Source organism: Acanthochromis polyacanthus, chromosome 10, assembly GCF_021347895.1.
Source record: "Acanthochromis polyacanthus isolate Apoly-LR-REF ecotype Palm Island chromosome 10, KAUST_Apoly_ChrSc, whole genome shotgun sequence".
Lineage (NCBI taxonomy): Eukaryota > Metazoa > Chordata > Actinopteri > Pomacentridae > Acanthochromis > Acanthochromis polyacanthus.
The window spans coordinates 21,020,306-21,047,650 of NC_067122.1; the positions used below are offsets into that span (position 1 = coordinate 21,020,306).

Here is a 27,345-nt window from a genome sequence, read left to right on the forward strand (position 1 = left end):
ATTGCAATGTTATTCTCTGACACAGTAATGGGACAAAGAGGGAGAGACTCTTCTTCAAATACAGACAATGGAGTGCAATCTTTTCCTAAGCGCAATTATGAGCAGAATGGGGAGACAGTAAAAGTGTGATCAACAACAATTTGAGAGAACAGGGGGAGATCTCTGTGCCATCACTATACTGCAATTCCAGCACCAGACAGAACAAGATCCCACCCTCAGAATTTACATCCATTTAGAGATATCGCGTCAAATTCCATCGCCAGCAATGTCATCCTCCACGCAGATAACCTGAGCAGGCCCGGGAATAATGGCACGATTACAGATTTATATAATGTGAAGACAATTAGGACCGAGAGGAATAAAAAAAACTAGGAGGAAAGGCAATAAAATATACATGCCGTTTCCGAGTCATTTTCATCTTAGATGGGCTCCTGAGCCTCCAGTCTTCTTTAGATCTCGAGCAGGATCTATAGGGACCAGAGGGATGTGAGAGCACCGAGCAGTGTAAAACGGATTACCTCAGAGTGGGAAAAGCAGCGTGGATGAGATGCGAGAGCCATGGGAAAACTGTGGCTGGGCGGAAAACGGAGCGGGGAAGGGGTCATTAGGGAACGGTTTAACCGAGATGTAAAAAGGAGACTATCCTCAGTGGTATATGACTCCCCTGGGATGCTTGGGTAGAGTGTCGAGAGTGGAACCAACGCCTTTGTCAATAGCCTCGATTGCTTCGATGCAGAAAAGTACCACAAACTCGAACGTCCCCTCCTGCTGATAACCACCGGCTGCTCGCTGCCACAGTATATCTATTTATAGACACTCTGTGCCCCATTTACAGGCGTGGGGACACTGGATCTGTACATTTAAAAAAAAATCATCAAAAGCGAAAACTCCATTAGGATGAACAGCCAAACCCTTGTTGTTTGCAAATGCCAACTGATGCAAAGTGGCATGTCAGAATTAACTACAATGTAATCCACTTGATTACAAAGTGGACAAATTAAACAGGCAATGATCACATAACGAGAGACTGGACTTATTAAGGTAAAGAGAGGGAAATAATTGACCCCACTTAGGGAGGCCGAGCATATAATTTGATCTTTGAGTGACATTGCAGACTATTAGGCAGCGCAGCAGCCACGGGAGACGTGATCCTACGGTGTGTGTGCCACTGAAATACATAATAATTTCCTTCATTTGTCTTTTTCTGATGGTCTGACATCATGCATATGGATGTCCTGCAGGGATGAAATTATGCCAGTGACATGTTTACGTGTGGAAATTATAGGAAGGATTTGAAGCGGTGAGAAACCCACGCACTCCTATAGAAAGAAAAAGAAAAGAAAAAACACACACTTCAGAGAAAAAAGGGGAGCTCACTCTATTGGATTTCTGAGGGCAGAAATAGGCTTGTAGTGCCTCGGACAGTCAACGTGAGGCAGAGGGAGGAAGGGGTTGGTCATTTATCATTTTTGTCAGTCCTGGTAGGAAAAGGAGGCGGTTCAGGGAGGGAAGGGGGGCTTTCATATAAATTGAGTGTAGGTGGAATCAATGTGGCGTTGCTGGTGAAAGCAGGGAGGGGCGAGGGAGCCGGATCAATGCTGGTGGGAGTGACTGTTTGTTCCCATTGTTTATCTACCGTCACCTCAGGATGCTACTGAAGGACAAGGGAGCATGGCGGGCAGCACAATGTCTCCATTGGGACTGAGGATTGGTAATGGGTCTCTTCTTATACACACAATGCACATCACTCAGAGGTGAAAGTCACACTGCTCGTGGATGAGGCACTTCTCAATGTGTGGATGAGAGAGTGAGTGTGGGAGTCGGGGGGGGTTTCTGAGTGGAAGGGTGGCAAGTTGAGATAGCAGTACTTGTCAGAGTGCAGTGCTGCGGGGTCTGCCGATCAAATCAAACGCCTATTCAGCTGAGTAAACCTACGTGGTGCTCTGCAGAATGTCTGACTAAAGCACAACAGTTTTATTAGGACTTTCACACCTGCAGCGGAAAGGCAATAACAGGTTTGCTGACCTGACACGAACCAGAGATGCTATCAAACAACAACAACACTCGTGATGACCACAGACGAATAAAAGAAAACGATCAAGCTAATAATAAAATCCCCGGGCATGCTGTACCACGGGCTGTGGCACACACATAAACAGTGTAACTGGCTAATCTGCTCAATCAATCTGGGAAGGACTGAGGGGGGGAAAGCAGCCAAGCTGGGGACGCATCCTGGACTGCAGAAGGTTTAGGTATAATACCGGCGTCATGAAATGATGATGATGGTGATGAGCTACATTCAGGAGGCCGCCCAGTGAATTTCAGGTATCATCATTCCCGGGGGAGCCCTTCCTCTCCTTTCCACCTCCCTCCTCCATCTTCCCTTCTTTCATGTCCAGATAAGAAACGGCCCGCACTGATCTGTCTGTGATTCGCGCAGCAGAAATGGGTTCCCATGGGAATATCACAGTGCGGAAGAATAGCTGACACAAGAGATGAGATTCTGTTGTGCTGCCCATATTTTTGCCTGCGAGATCAAACAGATAGGATTTTTCCTCCTGCATGAAAACACACTTATAATCCTCAGCTTGCTTTCAAATCACAATCAGGAACAACAGATAAATGGATGGAAGTGGAAATTTGTCTACAGTGTACTTTACATAAACAAACAGTGCATGCTTGACACATGCCCTACTTGTGCTAACTACAGGCAAGAAACGTGTAAAGAAAAAAAAAAAGACTTCAACTGCAGAGAAATAGCCTGCCTCATGATTGGCTTATCGCAGTAGCAATAATTACACTCCCAGTCGTAGGCCCACTCATGAATCCTATTACAAATCCTGTGTGTTTCTTGAAACTGAGCCTCGGCTCCAGCTTTTCTTCTCCTCCTCTCATAATTTCTGCCACAGTCGCGGTTTTTGAAACACAAGCACAGTTGAGCTCCGTTAGACTCCCCAGTTTTCCAACGTGGCAGCATTAACCCCCACGGGTGTCTGACACTTTCTAAAAGACTTAAAAAAATATTTGGACTAATATTAGATCTATGAATAGGGGTGCCATTTCTTCACAATACTGCATAAAAGCTACACCAATATTAGAAGAAAAATACCCCCAAAAAATCAAAACAATCAACTGAAGAAGTGTTTAGATGACACATAACCTGCAGTTAATTATGAGAAGTAGCATAAAATATTGACTGCTGAGCAGCTGTGCATTTGAAACGCGAAAACCTCCAGATGAATGATGTAACAATATTTTTTTTCTGATCGTCAAAAACATAATTCTAAAGACAAAAGAGCATCGGAAACAAAAGCAATGACAAAGAAAACCTCCAACATATCATTGTAGTACAGTAAGGATGGTCATTAAGGACTAAATTCAGCACAGTGTGTTTTCAAAACCTGCATTGAAGGTTTGTAGCATGAAAATCAGCAAGACGCTCGCAGCAGCTCGGAGAATCTACGGTGTTTTCATCACTGAGAGATGGGAGACAATGTACTTTGAAAAACTGTTGCCAGGCTGATTCACAAGTCAGTTTTATGGTAGACTGGCAAAGAGAAACTCGCTGTTAAAAAACTGATGACATCTCAGCTCGTGTTTGCCAGGAGGCGTGTGGGAGAATCTGGAACAAAGCTGAAGTAGGTTTTAGATGAGACCAAAATGAAGTTTCTTTGGCCATCACGCTAAATGCTATGTTTGGTGGAAACCAAGCACGGTGTTGTCATCATAACTCATCGTTCCGCCGTGAAAGTGGGTTGTTGCAGTATCATGTATTCAGATGTCAGAGTGCAGTAGATCAGGATCAAGTGAAGGATATAATAAATGCAACAAAAATATATCTGCCCTGACAGGAAAAAAAACAAAAAACTGTGTGACTTGGAAGAAGATTTGGATTTCAGCAGCACATCAGGATGTAGGCTTAAAATAAGGTATGAGAATGGTTTTAACACAACAATGGTACTGTCCAAAAGCATCCAATCAAGAGTGGAGCTCTCAGTACAAGCACAATTAGTTAAAGGTTGTTAAACTTTCAATTTAACCGCCTAAGACCCGAGTGTTGGTTGGGCTTGCATTTTAGTTATCTGGGATAAGGAGTAACGAATAAATATAATAATTGTATAACATCTAATACCTGATTATTATGTTTATTACATTTACATTATATTTTACAGAGCTCGATTTAAGGCCGAGAGGTCCGGTCGCCCAAATGACATTTTTTGGGCCACCAACATACATCAATTTAGACATTTTTAGGAGCCAAAATCAACTTTTAGTGGCCAAAAAAATTAATCCGCTGGGCAAAGTGTGCCTTAAAACCCTCCACGGCCGTGAAAAGTCCCCCACGAATGAGCAGCGCATTGTCCGGAGCTCCTAGCGGGCGACTGGGACGTTGACAGCCAGAACAGGTGCGGTTTGTCCCGGGCAGATGAGCGGCAAGGAGCGGCAGGTGTTAGCCGAGCAGCTAGTGGGGGATAGCTAGCCAGCCGGGGAGTCTGAGCAGTCTGTGACCGGGGACCTGCCGAGTTAAAAATGACAGCTCCGGTGGCTTGGTGCTTTCCGTTCGCGGTGCTCAGGCTCAGTTGGTGCTGTCCTCCGGATGCCGCCACCACATTCTGGGCTGGTTCTGGATCCGACGGAGTCTGCGAGATGTTAACGACGTTAACATCAGCGACAATAAAGTGTTCAAATTTTATATTAAATTGGCAGAAATCCGCGGATCCGTGGAAAATTGCCATCCCTGAAACTTGAATTTGGAGGTCAGTAGCCCAAATCAAAATATTTGGGCCCCTAACCAGCGTGTTTTTTGTCATTTTTGGTCACCAAAATCGGTTTTTAGTCGCAAATGGCGACCTGGCGACCGTCTAAATCGAGCGCTGTTTTACTAGATTTACATTGTTATTGTTAGTACTATTATTATTATTTGTAGTTGTAGTATTAGTAATAGAAGTACCGCAATTTCTGGACTATAAGCCACTACTTTTTTCTCCCGCTTTGGACCCTGCGGCTTATACAGCGATGCGGCTAATGTATAGATTTTTACGTGCAAGCTTCATGCCATCATTAAGTTAAGCCTCGTCACATCAGACCAATAAAATTACCAAACAGGTCACAGTGGACCATTGACACTGTTCAAAGGAAATCAAACACACACAAAATTCTTTAGATCAGTCATTCTCAGTCATTTTGCATTTCATGCACACACCCTCATCATGGAAAACATGAAACAATGCATATGATGCAGCTGCTGGAGGCCAAGCCTGCTCTCCTTTAACCTAGGCAGGTTACGGTGTATGTGTGAGAGAGAGAGAGTATGTGTCTGATTGTGACGTAAGGAGGAGCGCTGCAGCTGTGTGTGTGTGTGTGTGTGTGTGTGTGTGTGTGTGTGTGTTGTAGACACGAGTGTGGAAACGGAGGCAGAGCGAAATGCACCACGATCATATACAATACAATAAAAAACTAACAATAAAACATGTGAAGCTAAGCGCGCTAGTGTTACCTGAGGCTGCCCAACCACGGTTCGGCGGCCGGCAGAATCAGGTCGGTAGCACAGCTTTTAAGTGAAAGGCGATTAATTGATCTGCCTGTCGAAGAAGGAAATAGAGCTGCTGCCCGTTAGCTTGGCATCAATGAATCAACGGTGAGATGTTGGAGTCGGCAGCATGAACTGACTCAATGTGTTTCACTGCCGTGTTACAGGCACTGTTTGGGAAAAAAAGTACGTATTTAATTACAAGTTAAATAAAATCTTTCTGTGTAAATATCTCATGTTACAACATGGACACCTGAGGCTTATAGTCAGGTGTGGCTTATATATGTACAAAACTTTTTTTCTTTTTAAATTTAGTTGGTGCAGCTTATATTCAGGTGCGCTCAATTGTCCGGAAATTACGAATATTAGTATTACTATTAGTATTAACAATACGCTCTTTTGGAAAAAACAAAAACATGTCCACATATGTGGACGGCAGGTCTGAAGAGGTTACATAACTTAGCTGTGTCTGAGGAATTTTGTAAAAGGTCTAAATGTGTAGATTCGGGCTGCAATTATTGATTATTATCATAGTTTATAGATGATGTATCTCACAAGTATGAATGCTCTTATTTAGCTATGAGCCAAATTTAGCTGGAGGTTGTTTTGAACGGTCAACTGACAATAATTACAGTAAAGATGCTTGTTCACATTTCAAATACAGAATGTGTGCTTTTCTGCAATTGCTGTCACAACGCTGCACTTTTGATAACCAAATTTGTTTTATTATGCTGGCAAGTTTTTAAATCAAACAGCTGGAAACACATGCAGCAGACTAACCCTCACCCTCATGCACACTCAGAATGACAGTCACAACAAAAACAGCAGCTAAAAAAGTGTGACGGCCGGGGGACTACTGTGGCTATGTGTGTTAACTGTGGCTTGGTGTGGTCCAGTGACAAACTAATAGCAGCATTAAAACAGAGCCCTGTAGTTTCTGTGATAACGTACCGATAAAGCGCTCGTCTAGTGCGCTCTGCCGACTTGTGTTCACTTGGTGGAATGCTAGACATTTCTGGTGAGTTTTTCAACCATTATATCTGTTTCCAACCAGGCCCCAGCACTTTCACTGTAGCCTTAAAAACATCTTCCCTGATGCTTAGGCCTGGCAGGAGGGTCAATATAGGCTCAGCGGGGCCACCAGGCTTGCAATGCACTGTTGGAAACCCTGGTTATTATTTTTGGTTCATCCTGTTCTCCGGTGCCAAGCCCAGCAGCGATACTTGGTCCACTCTCAGCTTATGTCCCCAGACTGAAGGAAGGTGGTCCCTGCTTTTCTTCAATCACACTGGGCAGAAACTTAGAGGGTAGTGACATAGTTCAAGCGGAAACTGCTTCATATCGGAGCATTTCAAGGCAACGCTGTCACCAACTAATCGACAGTAAAAATACCTGGCAGCAAATTTGGTCAAAAATTTTATACACATAAACACGCTAAGAATTTTATACACGTAAAAGATCTACTAGGCTGAATTTGAAGTAGATAAATACTTTTAATAGTGCATAACTTATGTGAAATTGAAAAAGATCAGTTTTGGCTTTCACGTAAGCGTTTACCTGGTAACTGTTGCTTATATCCACTGTGTTGTTGAACACCAAAACATATACAGATAAGCTTTTAAAGCATCACATCCTCCTGGTCTGCTATCCCCTTCTCTCCAAGTCTCCTTAACATAAATGCAGCTCTGCCACGGCTCACCATTATCCCGTCCACAGGTTTAGTCTTAACTTCGCCGCTGCTCATGACTCTATTTCAGTTCCTCGAGGAAGCGCTCTACCTGTGCCCAGCCAGGCTGCTTTCTCTTCCTCTGTTCTCGTCCTGGACCAGAGGGTGAGGCATGTGTGGGTGTCACAGAGCTGACAGGTCTATCTGGGCTCTGTCTACTGTGCTGGCTATTCCCATTTCCCCTCTTCACCACCGCCTCTACAGCTGCTGTGTATCCAACTGTGACACCACACACACATATATCAGCTTACAGAAGAGGGGGGGTGTAGCTGGATGGATCCTGTTCACAGGGTCAAGCCTTCACCGAGCGACATGTGCGGTGTATGCGCTGGAAGACAACACTTTGAAATCGAAGCAATACTTCTTTATTTTTTTTTAAGAGAAGGAAACAGGCTAAAGGAGTGCAGGACAGAGAGACTAGTGGGTATATTTATGCAGGAGGAGAGCCATGCTTTTCCCTGTCCGTTCAAGGAAAGCCTGTCAGAGTTATGGATTAAATGCCACTGTGCAGCATCACAAACACACACTCACACAGAGACAGTTTAACGGGGTGTGTGTGTATGTATCCGTGTGCTCATGTGTGTGCACGTTCAGCGAGTGGATCGGCACTGGGCTATAGGTCCTTCAGCTCAATCGGAAAAGCAGACTGTCATGTAGCGCGTTAGCCATGTAAAATCTAAAATCTGTCTCCTGCCACCCATCCATAACAGGCCAGCAGCTGCCAAAGTCAATGCGGTTCAGGCACACGCCGTCACCATAAACCCTATGTAACACATTTCTCATTTGCTACGCCTCTCAGCCATTTGCTGTGCTCTCCTGAGCGCACCAACAGCCGTTTCCACTCGTTCCCACACACACACACACACACACACACACACACACACTCGCAGAGATGCACACATCCCCACACTGACCGGTGGCACGTTATTCTTCCTGCTAGCTGTAACAGGTGTGGTGACGGAACTGGGGGCAGGAAGGAGAAAGCTGATCCCAGTCCTTCCACTCGTCCTCTGCTCTTGCCAAAAACATCCCTTGTCTCACTGCCATCCGTCGCCTCCTGAAGGGAAACCTCCAATCAGTTGGGCGGATCGATACACCTTAGCCTCAGGATATGAAGCTCTCAAGCCAACGAGAAGCACTTAAGGAGAGGGGAGTCAGTATTGATTACAAAGGGTTAATGAGACCTTCTGTGCTGGCTATGCTCTTTCTGAGAATGGAAACACAGGACTCGGCTGGTTAATTGATACAAATTGGTAACGCACGTACAACTGTTGAGGATTTAATACGAGTACTCTGAAGGTCCACGGCCTCCTGTTTTGACACTTAACAGTGTACAAAAGTGAAATAAGACGGAGAGAAATAATGATAATAGCTCCTCAGTTGGAGCATTGCACGGTGCCACAGTGAATCAGTGCAGACTGAACTAGATGACCACAAAGAAAGCAAACTGGTAAATCTTTTATCTGCACTGTGAGTAAAAATACTGAGTAAGATAAGGTTCAGAATGCCACGACATCATCGCTCCAGTATCAATTATTCAACATTGCCTTCTCGCAACCTTTAATTATACATAAATGTTAGAATAACAAAGGCCAAAGACGCTCACTGTGTTCCTGCTTACAAAGGCCGTGACAATGAAACCGGATGGGGGAACTTTAGCCTTTTGGTAAGGGCTGGACCAAGACGGAAGCAAAAAGGCCTCGAGGCTGCTTTCCCCTGCTGTCGAGCTGTCATTTATGATGTGCCTGCCTCACCCACTGTGTGATCAGAGATCAAAGGGTTAACTGAAACTCTGGCCTATAGCCCCATGCTTACATTATTCAACAGCTTGTTACAACAGCCTGTTCCCTGATCTCACACACAGGGAGACAGAGCTGGAAACTCCAGGGAGGGGAACACTGGGGACGAATAGGCGGATTAAGAAAAAGGGATGACAGAGAGAGCGGGACGCTGGAGCGAAGAAAGATAGAATAGAGTGAGGGGTGGACCTGAGGGATGTGGAAATAAAGGTGAGTTGGGAGGGGGGAAAAAAGGGCAACTTGCTGGGATGAAAAGCAGCATTGAGAAAAGGGAAGGATGAGAAAGTGCTGAAAGACAGTGAGCGAGCACAGGTGGATGAAACAGGCAATAGAGGAGGGCTGTCTGTCCAAATCTGTCTGCTGCCAGGGGAGAACCTCTGAATATGGATGTTTAACCTTTGACCACATACCTAATTTGTTAGCTCAGCTCCACACTTTGTCCAATCTAAGCAGCTGTTTTAAACTGTGTCGAAAATAATGAATTTCCTGTCTTTTCACAAGCACAGCAGCAGAATATGCCTCAGTCCATTTTCAACTCTATAATAGTGATGGAAGGCAGTCTGCGCTTTTCCTCACAAAATGCTCAAATCCATCCCTTTCTTTCACTTCTCATCCTCGATAATGGACACCTGAATATTGTCTGGTGGTGTGTTCAAACAGATAACAGCATCGACTGATAAAGTGCTCTCAGACACACACTCAGACGTGCACAAAACAACAAAGCAAAACAACATCCATCAGATGAGCACTGAACTGACAGCGACCATGTTTTGGGAGCGCCCTGTTTATAGTCCCAGACTTGCGCCGCTGCTCAGTGAGCGGGCTCCTTTGTTCATTAATTGATTGGCCTCCCCTGCTGGGCCTCAGTAACTAGGTTACTCAGATCCATGAAAAGAGGAGGACTGGGCCCCCCGGTGAACGGCGGAGGATAGATAGAAGACTCCGGGGCAGAAATCCGAGTGTTAATATAACTAATGGAGTGAGGACGACGGTAACTTTATTGAAATCACCCTCATCTAATTAGAGCAAGCAGCTGATGAGAGCAAAGAGAGACGGGAAGGAAGACCGGATTCCATTATGCAAGGGTGATGTCACCGTCGTATAAACTGAAAGGGCGAGGCGGTGGAAAGGTGAAGTGATGGCAGTGACATGGAGAGAGAGAGAGAGACGGTGTGATGTTCACGATCCAGCTGCCACAGGCGGCTCCTTCTCTCAGTCATACCTGACAGGAACTTCTAACATCACTTTGCTCACTGTCACCTCGTCGTCTCCCTACAAAAAGGAAGAGAAGCTCTTCTAAAAGTACAGAGGCAGTTTAAGGAGAGTGCAGAAGCGGCGCTGCGGACTTCACTCCCAGGTCACAGAGACATTTGCTCTAACTGAAGTAGCAGGACTTCAGTGCCGCGCTGCTTGATGAAACAAAGTGACCTCTGAGACGAAGGGAAAACGCTCAGCAGCCAGAAACACGATGTACTGGCTCTGCGGTAATGTGAGGCCAAGAACGGCAACCGCTTTTCTCATTACCAAAACTTTTGGATTCTGTGCGCCAAGGTCGGAAATTCAAAAAGGCATTGAGGAAAGATTTCCTTTTACAGCTCTTAAATATCAGTGGAATTTAAACAGAAAACGATCAGACACCAAGCACTGGCAGATTGCATTCCTGCAATTCATTCAATTGAGGTTAAGACTGCTGTTTAAATACACCAAGAATTTGACTTTTAGGACTCTGCAATGCTCATATATACTGATTGTGTCCAGTGTGTGCTCCCAGAATAACTTAGTTAATTGGGTTATTTGTTAATTTTCAGTCAAAATGTAACTAAACAGTGAGCTTGCGGCAGTGTAAAAATAACAAAACTGGCTCCCTGTTGTGACAGATTGACCTCAGACAAGCCACCACAGCCTTAAAACCATAACCACTAACCAATGTCCTTAACTCACACAAGAGGTTAAAGATGGGACTGTTTAAGGGGAGCCCACGCTCCGTTTTCTTTTATTTAGTTTTTGCAAGGGAATAAGGTTTAAATTGGATATTTATTTACTTCTAAACAATGCAAATGACTTAATCTGCAGTTAAATACAACTGCAAAGGGACCACGGTAAGACTAAATTTAGCTTTAAAGAGCTGTGAAAACCTCCTTGCAAACAGTAAATGTCTCGCCCAGCACTATAACTCCTCCAATAACAGAGACGGAGACATGCTGTGCCCTCCCTGTCTGCACAAGGCACGACAGCTGAACCAACGGAGGGCCTGCATCCACCCCGCATACCTCAGAGGATACCAGTTTCCAACGTGCAGTTTATCCCTCAGGTGACAGGACTGAGCTCCCTCCACTAACGGAGATGAACTCGGGCAGATGGGGTGGTGGGGGAACGTGGCAAACAGTGGCGCTATCAGCCTGATGAATATGGCCGCTCTCTCGTCTAATGGCGGTCAATAAGGGGGATGAGTGGTGTGAATGTCATAGGCAATAGGTTGGGATCTAAAATAAAATCAAACACGGCCTAAGGCAGCCTTTGAAAAAAAACTGAAAAAGGCCAATTGGAGTATGACTCTGCAGAAAATTTTGCTGGCATAGTAATTCTCAACCCAAGTGGGGTGTGACGGCTCGCAACGTAATATTAATATATTATTTGATCCGCCCACCCCCGAGCAATGGAGTCATAATGCATTACCAACTCCAGCGAGACTCGAGACCCTGAGCGGTGGAACATTTGACCACTTCTTACAAGAGATGACTTTCAGGTCACACGAGGACAGCTCTGTGGAGATGAGGTTAATATTACTGTCACTGGTAGCCAGAGGGAGGGAGGAGGAAGAAGCAAAGGAGTAGTGGAGGGAAAATGGAAAAGAAATGCATTTCTTTAGACTCCAAATTACCTGCTCTGCAAATTGCAAGGAAAAAGCAGCCCACCTCCTCCTGACAGCTTCTCTAATAGTGTTGTCTTTAAAACCTTTATCACTAATTCATTACTTCTGATTTTCCAGCAGCAAGGGTTGAAGCTTTGTCTTCTGTCTAATTGAGAGCCAGCGGCTTCAGGCCCTAATCAGTCAAACCTACGAACAGCTTTCCTTGGGGGAGGTTGAAGTCAAAAACAGAATTATTGTACCAGTAGGCCATTTGCTGTGTGTGCAGCTTCAAATGGCTTTAATTTCAGACCCTCCAAAATGGTGATTTGTCGAGCGGGTAAAATGTCAGGCTGTAATGAATGTTGAAGTTTCCCCATTTTGTCCGACTGCCAGAAAGTCGAGGCTGTCATTGAGGGGCACGACATCCAAAGAATACGCCGCATATTCAAGACAGGAGTTTGGAGTATCTTTCAGTGCCCATTTCATCAATAAAAACTTTCAAAAAAAGGAGAGAAAAGTAATTTCTTGGCCCTGTTCCTTGCACTGCTGCTCGCCGGGTCTTGCCTCACCCCCACCTCTCCCCTCACACATGGAAGCGTACACAAGTCTAATTAGCTGTGTCATATCCCTTGATGACTCCGCCATTTCCTCTTGCTGGGAAGATTAAGCGCCACAACGCTATTATTGGCCTCAACATCAACACAATTAGGTGAGGAGTGAAATGTGAGGCATGTCGTCACATATCCCAGGCTTCATTAGGGCACACAAAAGACAACCTGACGACAGACAGTCCACAGCGTCTGCAGGTTGGGGAGGCGCCCGAGCAGGTGTACTTGGCAACCCCGTTGCCATGGGATGCGGTTAGAGTTTGTCCTAGATAATACAATACGGCCATGTTTATTGTTCGGCGGTAGGGCTCATGAATAGAGCTTAAAGGCCACGTCACATTAAAGACAGACCCTGAAGCTTTCACTGTGTACCGACTTCCACCCATTATTAAACTCCAGTCACGGGCGTATCAAAGTATTGGTTGGGGTTTCCTCATAAATACATAATTTTAATGTAATTTTCCTGCATTCTGATAACCTTTACAGTAGTGTGTTGATTTTGCAGATCAGAGTTGGACTTCTAGACTACGTAAATAATTAGATGAGTCATTCTGTAAAGCTTCAGGTATCATTAGGCAAAAGCTACTCACAGCTGACATGACTGGAATAATGATGTCAGTTAAAGCGGGTGGTTATAAAATACACGAAACTGCCTATCGGACAATCCACCAAAACCATTTCAGTATGCATAACGATCATCCAGTGTGCAGTCAGAATATCAAATGCAAGAAGTAAATTTTTCTATACAGTCCAAGATCTTCCCAAGTACTCTTAGGAGGCCAAAACTCGAGAAAGTCATGAAGGAGAAGCATCCATAATGTCTGACTTGGAGTCAGCTGAAGACAATCCATTGTTTCAAATTGCTTCCAGATGCTCTGTGCTTTAAACCGTTGCATTTCCTGGCCATAATTTGTCATTCTTTCAGTCAATCTTGGGGCTTCTTATTAGTTCCCGTCAGCCAAGCCACCACCCAAAGCATCTTTAGTGAGCAAGTGAACTTCAGGGACCTTTGGGTGCGTTTGTTTTTTTCCTCTGTTACAAGAAATCCTTCAATAACTACTGGAAGTTACTTAATGCCGAGAACACTACAATTCACTGAAACAAAATAAAGACAAACCCCATTCCCGACCGTCCACACACGGTTTCATTATCAGCTTTTTTCATGCCAAGAGAAGATTTCTGGAAAAACTCTGAGCATTAGTCATTTCGTGGCAGGTTAACTGTCAAAATTAAATATGAGGCTAAAAAACCTAAGTCTGCTAACCAAAATGGAACTTTAACTGCACAGTATTCCACTATAATCAACATGATATATTATAAAATAAAACAAGTTGCACTAATGATGCCATTAATAAGGCTCTATTTGACATTCAAATGTAAACCAAAGAGTAGCAGACCCATCATTAAAACTCAAAACACTGGACTGGAACCTACTATAATTCATTAACTAACAAGACACACAAACTAAACAAGACTGCAGCTCAGTCTGACCCATTAATAACTGCTTACGCCATTTCTGTTACATCACCACTGTGTATTAAATATAGTGTATTATACACAGCAGGAATGACAAAAATGAATTGTTCCATTTGCTTTTCCAGACATAGTTTCAGTTATTTAACCTTCTGAACCCCAAAACCCTCTTGTAGGGTTGAGAGGCATCTTAAAACCCCCTTTTTTTTAAAGTTAAAAATTATACCATTTATCAGAGCCAGAAACTAAAAAAAAATAAATAATAATAATAAGTGGGTGTTCTACTTTTTGGCGGTCCTTGAACTACTCGTGTGACATGTCATATTATAGCAAAGTTTAACCATATCTAAAATCACGACATTTCATCAGCCTTACTTTACATGCATCATTAAAAATGCAGCAAAAATAAATCACTTTCACTCAACAGATTCTGTAAAAAAAATAAATAAATAAAAAGGAAATCTGTTCTTCTCAGCACAACTGAAGTCATTACACATGACTCCCCTGGGAGAAACAGTCAAGTGACAAAAATTCAGGGACTTTTCAGTTGAACTGGGCTGAAAAAAAGGCTGTGTTCACACAGAGCAGATGTGAGACAAGTGTGGGAAAAATTAAAATGTAAGTTGTAAAACATCCAGAGTGTGCAGAGCCACGTTTTTTTCCCCAGTGCTGGCAACACCTGTGGGCACTTCTCCAGGTTTTTTCAACTTTAGCAAAATAGTGAAAGATTTTAAACTTTAATTTTTTTTCTTCAAAGATGTATGCAACTATAATTTTGTCAGACTGCAAAAGAAAGACATTTCTGAGTTCTCTCTACTCCAACAATAGTTGTGCTGTTTCCATAGAGGAGCAGGATTTTATATTGCAGTAAAAAAAATGAGCCTACAGTGAAAAAAATGCGACAGGAGAAGAAAATTCCCAGAAACTGTTTGGGGGTTTAGAGGTTTGAATGTGAACGTTTTCTACAAATGGTGGCAGACTGAACATTTACGTGACCGAGCAAAAAAGTAAAAGAAATTGTGTAGTTTGTATTTATTTCGAAAAATCGACAAAAATCTTGGCATATTTTGGATTTAACCCATAAGAACCCACGGTGACACCAGTATAACAAGCACTTTGAGTGCCCCAGTCTATGTGGTCCACTTGGTCTGTGGTATATCCCACACAATTTTCCTTCAAGGAAAAATGGCCCTGGGTTCTTATGGGTTAATAGTTTCTTAATTTGCTTTTCATAAAGATGGGGAATTGTTTAGTGAATACTAGTGCCAGATGACCACCAGGTGTTGCAGAAATGTACAAACCGACATTAGTGACCTGTAGTTACACAGCGTTTTGAATGAGCTGCTGTTGGCAACATAATGTTAATATCTTTGGTTTTTACCCACTTTTCTCCTGTTTTATTCCACTACACACAAACCCCAACTTCACAAAACACATCTAAAAGTAATGTTGGTCAAAAAAAATTACACTTTCATGTGGCAATAAGGCTTCCATGTTACTGTAGTTACTTTAAGTCAGAAATCTTTTTTTTTTTAATTACTTCAGTGAAATCCCACACTACACTCTGCCTTTTCTAAGTCAAACAATGAGCGTCATTTGCATCTCATGGAACAAAGGAGAGGAGTCAATGGTTTCACACAATGAACTGGACTAAAAACCAAAATACCAGGTCTTTTGTCCTGAATCAAGACGACTTTTGAATTGAGAATTGATTCTGAATCCGAGCCAAATTGGGACATTGCTGGATTCGCACCCTGATGTGAAACATTTTTGACTGTCATGAAAGTTTAAAGTGACAAAAAGATAAGATTAATCAAAAATAAAACAGTTTTAAATCACAACACAGAAACATAAAAAAATACCTTTAGATGTTAAAAATCTGATCATCGGGCTTGTCTTGTTTTTCCAAAATGCGATATAAACCAAGTCTAAAAAAAAAAACAGCAGAGTGAACACAACACAACACTTGTTTCTTCAAGTGTCAAATACTTGCATCTAAATATAAGCGGCAGACCGCTCCAAAGTTGAATCAGATGATCTGTCTATAGGGGGAATCTCTGCTGTCTCTAATGTATTATTTTTCAGCAAAGCAACACAAACGGATGCTGCAGTGACAACGCAAAGTCCCGCCATGTACGATGTTAACAAAAATAACTGGATCATGCTTCAAAAGTTGTTGTTGTTGCTGCTGCTGTGGATCCATGTGTGATGTTTTCATTTAGACCTTCCGACCACCTAAAGGTTCCCAGCAGGGAAAAGTCTCTCTCTCTCTCTCTTTTTTTTTTTTTTTTTTTAAAACCAGCATCAGACACAGAACAGACACGGACAGGAAGACAGAGATCCTTATGATCGGGTATGCTGTCAGCTGACATTAGAGCACACAGCAGATATTTACAGCTTTCTGGAAACATCTGTAGGCTCATCTCAAGCAGGCAGGGTAAACAACATGCTTACTAGCATCTCACAACCTCATGCTACCCAAGCCTGTCAATCACAAGAATCAAGCCAGTGGCTGCGATTCAGATGTGGATCAAAGAGGCCTGGTACGAGAGCAGCAAGGCACTGCTCCACAACATGAGCACAAGAATAAATAACTATCGCAATTCACTGGAAAAGACAAAGTGGAGAGCTTAAGACTCAAAGCAAAACACACGCACAACAAATGAGCAGCTAATTGAGAGGTTTAGCTCAAAGAACTGCCTTAGTGATAGTTTGAGCACCAAGTTCAAAAATGTGTAACGGAAGAAGAAAGAGATGAGGAATCTGCCACTGAACAGAGCAGCGAAGGGAGGGGAAAAAAAACATGCAAAGACGGGAAACAAGAGAGCTGGAACAGAAGAAATCTCACAAAAGACAACAGAACATCGTCGGAACACAGCGGAGCCGAGCACAACACACCAGAACAGGCTGTAATTGTGTTGTGCGGGACTGACCCCAGCGCATCCCAGCAGGCATTGCATGATGAATGGGCCTGGCGATGACTACATCCCACATCCCCCCTCCTCCTCCTCACATGCTCTTTTCTCTCCCTCTCTTCTCTGTCGCCACTATTAGCCCTCCTTCTGTCCCTCCCTTCTCTCCCCTCCTTTCCCCAAAACCACACTCTATTCAGCTGCTGCCATCCCACAAGATTAATTTGCATTCAGTGCACTTAGTCCTTGTATTGTGCTCTGACACAATGACATATTACAGTGCACAGCGCACCTATTAAACATATAGTCGAGCTTGAGGAACGATGCTTTTTTTTTTATTCTTTGCAAGATGGTTATGATAGAGTACAAATGTGTAGAGCGAGTAGCATGAGGATACAGCTTGATTGGCTACGAACGCAGAGAGGCTCTGACACACGAGTCACAGTGGAATCATTACAGGAACAGTTAGATAACCTCGATTAATGATTCACTAGACCCAAACTAATAAACTGGGTCAGCAGTGGTAGCAAGAGCAGAGAGACCTTCAGGTTAGGCTGCGTGAGAAAGAGCAGCAGCAGTGAGAGCGCGCTAGAAAAAGAAAATTAAAGAGCGAAAAAAAAGCAATAGAGGTGTTGGTGTTACTCCACCGTAGACCTTGAGGAAAGAGACAGTAATGCATGGGAAATGGGCTTTTTCCTCCAAGCTTTCTCTGCTCCCGTTCTCCTTCTACTGTTCCATTGTGCCTGAGCCCAAGGGGAGCAAAAAAAAAAAAAAAAAAAAAGAGGAGACCAAATTTAATTTGCTACACTGTCTCTAGCCATCACCCACTGTGCCTAGGGGCAAAAGAAATGGATTCTGGAATTTAAAAAGATGAGTGAAATAAAGAAATAAAACAGGGCACTCAGGAGAAGGCGTCAGAGACAATAGCACAGAGGGTGGCAGGGAGAAATGAGAGCAGAGTTTGAGGGGAGTGGAGGGGCGGGCAGGAGGAGCGCTATGTAGGCCAGATATTAACTGTATGGTTATCATAAACCTGCGCTGAGGCCCGGCAGTTTGGGGAGGCCACGGGGTTACTGAAACAATCAGATCAGGGCGACGATAGAAGCCACTGCTGATGGTACGACATCCAAATATGGAGGTGGCCAAGGGGTTAACAACCCATTACCTCACCCTGTTGCACTCCCTGGGGAGACACAATATGGGGGTTTGTGGTGGGAGCCTGTGCAGTTTCCTCCAAAAACCCAAATGCACCTTTGGGCGGCAACTTAACAAAGGGGAGTGAAGTCAGCGCAGACGAAGGGCGTGGGAGACGGAGATGGGGGAGGATCTGGACGACGCTGGAGTCACATTACTCCCCTCCAGCTCTTCTCTACCTGTCACATAAGCACTTTAAGACTCCACAGTAAAGCCACAGCCTTGACAACTTCAAATGGCTGCTTCGCCGGGGCACATCAGAGGCAACGGAAGGGTAAAGGAAAGAATAAAAGGAAGAAAGAGGAATCTAAAAAGCACCAGGCTTGCCCCGTGTTTAGCTGCAACACTGTGCTGTGGGGATGTCATGAATTTCATTTGCAAATTCTTGACTCGAGTTCATCGACTGCTCCAATGCTCGGTCCCACAGTTAAAAAAAAAAACGAGAGGGGGGCCTCCACCCCGGCCCATTGAGAGCCAATGAAGTCTGGTCGAGCTGCAGCAGAGTGTTGGGGGCCATTACCAAGAGAAAACAAACACAGACCTCTGGCCAGGCACACACAGCCCGACCCAGACACCTGTGTCCCATTCACCAAACATATCCGGCCACTTAACACTTCACAGAGGGGGTAGGGTCCTGTTTGTGTTTGCAGGCTTGCAAACCCAACCAAAGTTCCCTTTAGTTGAGCTCCTATACCCGAACAGGCCCTAAGACTCTCTGTAAGGACCAAACGCTTTCTGCTGCAGCCGAGAGCAGCCAGCCGTTACACCACCTGACCGTCACAACTGACTCCACTCGGGGCTGCAGCCTCTGAATAAAAACTGGCAAAAACCTGGCAAAACAAAGCTCATTCATCCTGCTGTCATTTGCAGTCTCCAGCCGTCCTTCTGTCTTGGTGCCCCAGCTGTGCCTGCACTGACCTCCGGGTTGCCAACACCTGTCCTGCACAAGCAGGGACAAGCACACACACCAACACACACACACCTCTCTACCACCCAGAATGGATGAGAGACAGCAGGCTGGGCAGTCACGGCACCGCCTCGGATCAGTGGAGGGGCACACTTGGAGCTGCCAGAAGCTAAACCTTGGGTCGGCACCATTACAATTCTTTCCACCTCAGCAATTCAAAATGGAGAGGCGGCAACGTCATCAGCTCTGGACACTTTGTCACAGCGGATCCGATGGAGATGACCCATAACCCTGGCAGTGCACTCGCAGTTTCCACCCCGAGAGTTTGGGATGCATAGCAGGGCTGAGCTGTTTACACGTATTAATGGCCGTTTGCATGCCACAACGCTTTGTTTGCAGTGAAGTTGAATGCGCTCACAGATGGGAGCCAACTGGACACCAGATGACTAGCTGTGGTGTGGTTGTGCTGCTCTGCTTTGGGGCTCGGAGACTGAGGGAAGAGAGAAGAGAGCCGGGGCACTGGGCACCAGATGCCCCTGCTCAGACTGTACTCAGTCCTGCTGTCCTGGTGGGATGCCACGACGCTCCAGCCCGTTCTACTCTGAAGCATCGGCAACGCAAAGACAAAGTCACCGATGCGGCTGCTTTTGTGTTGTACCGTTGTCCTCGCTAACAACAGTCTCTGTCATCGCGGCCTAAAAAAGGAAAACTGAAACCTCTACGTGACCTTGTGTAGGTGTTCGCTCCTCGCTTCCCTTCCCAGTATCACCGCTCATCATGACAGCGCTGTAAACATAACTATAGTTGGTAAACACAAAACATGGGTTTTCTGACGACTTCGGGTCAAAGCTGTGATCTGGTTTAAGTTTGGGGGAAAACAACACGTGAGACGACTGCTGAAAAAGAGAAACTGACTAAGAGGCACACCCAAGCCAAACTAATCTAATACAACAGCTGAGCAAATACTTTCTATTTTGGGATGGTCATAATGTTCACTTCCTGTCTGATCTATATCAGAATTTCAACACTGCAGTAATTGTATCTGCTACAGTTTTTGTTGCTGCTGAATGCTTTTACTAATATTCCATTCTCTCCCAATTATACCAGTGAAGGTAAATGACATATTAGTAACACCTCTTGGTATAATACAAGAACACCACAACAGGCCTTCAAAGTGACCATAAAGTTGAATCAACACCTCTCTAAAAACCATGAAAATATTACAACCTTCCCAATAGTCCGTTTGATTGCAGGACACATTAACTTCAGACGGTGTGCCCAATAAACTGCCAACTGAGTGATCATATAAACACTGAACAGAGAGTTTTGCTGATTATCAGATCTGATAATCCAGCAGGCGAATAACTGCTCAACCCCTAATTATAACATGCAAAAAAGGATTTTGTTTAGAGTAGTTTTTCCTACATCTGTTACACATTTGTTCAACGGCACACTAACAAAAGTTTGCAATTTAACTTAAACATCGCACTTTACTACAGTGTGATTCTCAGCAGCTCACACTTGTAACTTACGCTGGATGCTATTTGCAACAACAACGTACACAACTTGGGGTGACAGCAAACACACATCAGCTCTACAGTAGGCAAAGGCATGCGTGTGGTATCCGCAGTGCAGCCACATTCAGCCACCAGACAACTGAATAAACACACAAAGAATGAAGACAGGTGAAAGGAGGGGCCTTTCACCTGCCTTCCCCTTAAAGCTCCCATCAGCGAGCTTTTAGCAGCAAACCACAGATCTAGCATTATTAGGCTGATGTCCAGCGTACATCGAAACTGGCACAACAACCTTCATCACTGATTTAGTGTTCTTTGGTGGTAACACAAAATGTTCACCCCTAATACAACATGCTCAAAGTTTCTCAACGTAACCGCCACGTATGTCTTAATGCTACGCACATTAACACACATCTCCTACTCTGAGTCGGCAAAAGAGCCGTCCAAATAGCTAAATGGACAAAGGAGGGGGAAAAAAACCCTAATCATATCCGATGACTGATAGCACTTATGATGAGGACGGGGTTAGAATATCCTGCAGTGAAGTGGTGCGTTCCCATTACCGCATCTCTCCATCTCTGAAAATGGCTTCATTAACAGGCCAGTGCCGAGAGCTCCCTCGCCAAGTGTATGAACGTAGAGTACCCCGAGGGTCTGTCGGAATGGCTGAGGTGAAGTCCATTAACACCCGACAGCTTGTTTTTTTGACCACTAAATAAAACAGGGTGCATTTTTTGTGTCTGCAGTATAAATAGCTTTCAGGGGTGGGAAGACATTTCTGGGGGCAAAAACTCCACTTGAAGAAGAAAACTGAACCCACAGACTGACAGGTGCTGATACAGAACCAGGTGAAGTTGTGGAATTCCAAACGAAGAGCAAGGTGAGTCAGACTCTAACGGCAGCTTCTTGTCATAACTTGTCGAGAGAGCGGCCGAACAGGCTCTAATGATTTTTCCTGTTATTCATCGGAAGCCATTTAACTGCACATGCTTGTTCGGTGCAACTGCCACCGTAATCAGAACACAATGCAACAACATGAGCCAAAAATAACTCGTAGTCCGTTTGTTGTATATTGTTTTGGATCGGAGTTCCACCTAAGCAGTTGAAATGGTTTTAAATGTCTGTATCTTAACGGCAGGGAAGGGGGGAATGGGTGTGATAAGCCGAGGAGCTATAAAAACCGGGCTTCTGTCTTCTTCTTGGGATAAATCCATATCTCACATAACCTGTCCTGCTCCTCTGGCATCCTTCCTGATCCCTCAGGCAACTAGAGCTGGCTACCTCTGAGCCTATGACATAGCTCTTACTTTCCCAGCACTTACGCTCCAATCGTGTGTCATCTGATGAAACGCTACACCCCAGTCACCATTATTCGTCTGGATACAGGAGCCTCTGGAATGTATCGGATTCCTGCCTCGGGGGGTATGCACCTTGGAAACACGGTCCCACCTCCACCAGTTCACCTCTCCCACTTTTCCCTCTTCCCCTCTTTCTCTCTCTTACTCTCTTCGTCTATCTTTCCATTCAGCAAAATTCCTCCTGAGGCCTGCTTGATTTAAACCGCCTCGTTGCCCGGCTGACAAGTGCTCACGGTTTTGACGTGCGTCTCACAATAGAAGGACAGTTCGGAGATTTGGGACTGCTTTTTTTTTTTTTCCTGCTGCCTCCTTTATGTAACAACCCCGGCTAATGGGTAAACACCGCACTGCTGAACTTTACCTTTTTTGCTCAGCCACAGTTATGAAGCTGGGTCGCAACGCCCCACTGCGCCGCAAAAGCAAGCATCAGAGCTCAAGCAGAAATTCATATTAGAAAATTATTTTGTGCCCTTGTGCAACAATGGTATAACATATCGGCCCTCTCCAGAGAGCAACAGTTATGCCATGCAGTACTCAGGCCTGTAGTATTGAGTATCTCTGAGTCACTGGCCTGCGTAATTCAGTCTGGGGAATTATGACAGTGGAAAATCATTTCCCTGGGCCGCGGATAGGAGGGCCATGGCTAATCGTTCAGTAATCTGATCTGCCTGCATACTGTAGCATTCAGCCGCGCCGCTAGCCTAGCCAGCCAGTCACACATGTGGACACCCCCAGTGCCTGCCAACTGTCTGATGGAGGCTAGTACTATTCAAAAACAACTCTCCAGGTTTTCCCGAGGATTACAGATGCTATCGGATCATTTGCTAATGCTCGCTTGTGCTGTGCTGTTTGAAATGTATTTACTCTGCTCCTGCTCTCCAATACCCCCTCACGATTGCACAGCCTGAGCCAAAAAATGCCACAGCCACATTCCAGGCAAAGAAAAAAAAAAGGCACTTCAATACTTTACAGGCTACACTGATACAATCTGCCTCTTGCATTCTGGCATATTAATCCGAAAGCTCGATTTAATGAGGAAACATCTGAGTTTGTCTGTCAAACAGCAGGCTATTTTGGGTGCGCTTCCAATTGTAGATTCCAGTATCTGGTAGTGGTGTAGTAGTATATGAATACGGACCGTAGGGAGCAGTACAGTGGCACAAAGCAGTGCTTATGCCCAGCAGAGAAGGTTGGGGGGGCTCGAGTGTTGGAAGGATGCCTGGCTTCAGCCGCCCTCTAAAGAGAGGTCTGCCCCCCACACACTGAGAGTGGCGACAAGGGGCACTGACATGGAAAAATACAAGCGCTGGCATGTTGTTGGGCCCTTATGTAGCATTAAACATGATGGTGTATTTCCTGCAATAATTCACATCCTCCTATGTATGTGTCTGAGCAACAATAAAACCAGTCAAAGCTCTGACTGACAAACAATCTCTGTCTTCCCGTCCTCCCGTTCAAATGTGAAACGAGGAGTTGTCTGTGCGATCATGTCTCATTCTGATAAACGTCCAAATGCCGCTCGGTGACGTGATCTTGTCATATACTATCATGCCGAACAGTATTTCATCAACCCCTGCGTGGAGCCATTGTAACCCAGTCGCACTATTTTCGCAGGTATACCTAAAGTGAAACGATGCTGATATATGATCAAATGGATGCGGTAGCGGTGGCAGCCTTCATCAAGTGAAAGCGCTAGATCACAGCATGTTTGGCAGCCAGTGGAAGCAGTCAGATGGAGGGTTAGAACAACCAGACAAACAGTTGGCGCGGATAAATAGAACGCAACTTAAGATTCAGCTCTCCACAAAATTTGACAAACAAGTGATACCAACCACACTATTTTTTAAAATCAAATCTGAATCTGCAAATGAAATAAGCCCTACAATTTTTCCCATTTAGTTTTTTTTACAAATGCAGGGTGGGATGTGATAAACAACACATGGCCTGGGAATAGCAGAAATGTGAAGCGTTGGTCGAATAAATCTCACGACACATAAAACCAGAAGGACGTCGCTTCTCTGCTTCAAGAATGTCTTCTGCAGCTGAGGCGAAGACGCAGGGAAAGTCCTTCTGACTTTGCCAAATGCATTCTGAGCGTGAGTCATTCTCCTTTACAAATCTCTTACTCACATAGGTGCACGCCTGCATGCGCGTACACCCCAAGGCAACAGATTTCAGGCAGGTCTGGACTGCCCCTTTTCTTTCTAAAGAGCAGAGTCAAGTGTTTATAGCATTTAATAGATGCTGCTCTCAGTGGAGACTGACATTTTTACACCATGAAGAGTAGCAAAGCGACCTCACACAGCAGAGACACAAGAAAACACCTACAAACTGGGTGTGCATGTTTGCAGACTTTCCCAGTTTTGAAGACCAATGTACGTAATGGTCAGTTTTACCTTGCTTGTTTGTGCATTTTGCAGTTCAGTGACAGGACAGAGTAGTTTGGAGACCTGCAGCCTACAGGTAGCTGCACAATAATGTGATGCATCAACACAGATCCTGCAATCAGGGCTGATAATTAACACTGAAAACATGATGGTTGTTTCCTCCTCATAATCTTTTGTCCAGCATGTGCAGGAGCTGTTAAGTCGGGCGGCACACCAGCCGCATCGACCTTTTAAATCTTAATTTGCGCACTAAAATGGTTTGGCCTTTTCATTGCAATGAGGCACATTAGACGGTAAATTGTTGCATTGTGGTCAGATTGTTAACTTGAGGCGAGCATTTTGGATTTAAACGCCGTGCACTTAGCAAGGCTGCTGCTGCTACAAAGTTACACAAACAAGTTGTCGCTGGCACCGGGGTCTGCAGGACGGGATCCGACTCGATAAAAGGAATTCCGATGTTAAATCCCGGAGCAGAGCAGCCGGACACAGCGGCTCTATCCCGAGCACAAACTTCGACCCGACAATAATAAGCCTTTTGCTTCCCCCCGAGCTGGAAAAAAAGCTGCACCGATCCTCCGCCACACCGCCGCGGCTTTATGTTTCCAGCTCGAAAGGAAAGGAGGGAAGGAGGGGAGAGAGTGAGGCCGAAAAACTGGCCTCATCTCCCGTCTGCGCCAGACAACGTAGCCTGGCCTGGGAGACCGAGCGGCGGTGGCGGTAGCGGTGGTAGCAGCAGCAGCAGCAGCAGCGGCGGCGCGGCTCTCGGTTGTATCGAGCGAAAACAGAAAAAACAACACCGCGACGAGACTTTGTGTGCTGCGTCGATGTACTCACCTTGTCTAGATGGACGTGGATTCGTTGCGACGCGCAAGCTGGCTGCGATGAATGCGGGGTTGGAGCACGCCGGGCGCATGTCGTCGTCTGGGTTTGCTGTCGGCCGTGATGTGGAAGCGGCACCGCGGACTCGGCTGGGAGAAATGTGAGAATGCCCCCCCTCTTTCTCCCTCTCTCTCTCTATGCAGCTCTATGCACCGGCAGTAGCCCATAACTGTCGTCAGGAGGCGCCAGCACGGCAGTTTTTGGTATTATTTTTTTGTTTTTTTTGCCCGATTTGCGCATGCATGCATACTACACTAAAGAAATCACTGTGCGATCATGTTCCTGCAGGAGCTCATCTGCATCCCTTCGCCTCAGCACTGGGATCAGTGTGGGTGTACAGCTACTGTTGTTGTATTTTAATTGTCCTCAAAGTTTGCTGAACTCACCACAACATGCAGGTTAAACATCATATAGGTTATTTAACCAGCTTTCCATGCCTTATAAGAAATCCCTCTAATTTTTCCATAACATTGCTTAGAATATTCAGCCATACTGTCTTTCTAATGCTCATGCAACTGCTCCAATTCATCTACAAGCATGTAATATCTCTTTATGATAATTGATTGTTGCTACAAAGAATAACAACTTGCATATAGACTGATTTGCCACACATGTAGTTTCAGGAAAATGTACCTTAAAGTCAACGAAGCGTCTATCACACCATTAACTGCTCTCACTATGTGATTTCTTCAAAACTAGCTCCGAAACACGTAGCAGCGGTGATGTTTAGGTCCACCTACACGTCCTCTGACCTTGTGACTCATGAGGTTGGTGATTTTCATTACAGAGTGGCTAAATCCAAGACAAAGCCGTCCTTCAAAACAGCTTTGGCTGTCTCATCCACATCACATGATGGAGACAGGGTCACACGACTCATTAAGACAAAGAAGGCGATGCCCAGGAGGTTTACTTTGGTGTCCTAAGCACCAGGGCAAATGACAAGCTGTGCACCCAGCTAGGGAGGAAAACAAGAGGAGGCTGGCAGACATAACTCCTTCTCATGGAAATATGATCACAGAGCAATCAATTACTGGCAATCAGTGTCATCCATTTAAAAAGCCTCTGAATCTAAGTAGAAGCCTTAGATGTTTGCCACTAGTTACCTGTGACCAAAAAGCACAGCAGACTTTTCTGTTCTTACCCACTGAATGGCAGATGCACTCTGAAAGATTTGCCAGTTCTCGAGGCTTCTAACTAATCCCTGCACTCTGACTCCACAACCTCACCCTGACCCTAAATAAACATTTGGGACTTAATGCCCATCCGTAATCTTCAGCGTGCTTCGCTGCTCTAATTGGAGTTTCACACAGCAGAGACACCCTGAGCTGAATCTGAACAGGTGCATAGATAAACTGTAAGTGGACAACAATTGGCTTATACAGGCTTTCACACACCTGCCAATCAGTCTGTCTGCCTCACCCACACACATACATAGAGTGGGGGAAAAAGTGACACATCTGTCAGAAATATAGTGGTTCTTCAGAAGGCTCTCTGGTTTGTCAAAGTGTCATCACCGACTGAAGAACTTCTTTATTTTAGGAATGGCTCTTCATGTACTTTATGTGGTTCTTAAAGGTACAAATTCTTTGATTTGGTGTCTAGTAATAGTAATATAATTGATTAATCATTTGGTCTGTCTGAACACAGTGAGAAATAATTCACCAAATCCCAAATTGCCATCTTGCAATATGTTAGTCTGTCTCACCAGCAGTCTGGAACCCAAAATATTACTTTACAATTGACTTTTTTTCTTAACAACTGCGTGAATAACTATCAAGTACTTTAATGAAAATGGAAGCAGATGGGGCCACAAAGAACTATCCTGAAATGTTTCCTTACAAAAACTATTCATGTACACTTTATGGTGCTTAAAGGAGCCATTTTGTTGTGTTTTAAGACACATTTAGGGGTAAAGGACCATTTGAAAAAAAAAATATATATATATATATATATATATATATATATATATATATATATATATATACTGATTATATGTTTGCATATAACATCCACACAAATACACAAACCTTAAAACTAAGATAAAAATGTCACAGTTACAGTCGTCTAGATAGATAGATACTTTATTAATCTCCAAAGAGAAATTCACAATACCAGCACCATGAAAGGCAGGGAACATGAGAGCATCTAAGTTACAAATAAGACTATATACAAATTCCTTAAAGTTCTTTTAAAATGTACTTATT

At 44.5% G+C, this 27,345-nt stretch overlaps 1 protein-coding gene across 1 annotated transcript in view; it reads right to left on the bottom strand.

Moving 5' to 3' along the window:
• The window catches only part of ndst1a (N-deacetylase/N-sulfotransferase (heparan glucosaminyl) 1a), a 46,717-nt gene extending 21,424 nt beyond the window's left edge, over nucleotides 1–25,293 (bottom strand). The window contains exon 1 of the mRNA XM_022189499.2: nucleotides 25,097–25,293. The gene's annotated coding sequence lies outside the window, so the exon portion shown is untranslated. The remainder of the gene's footprint in view (nucleotides 1–25,096) is intronic.
• Between the last annotated feature and the right edge of the window lie 2,052 nt (nucleotides 25,294–27,345).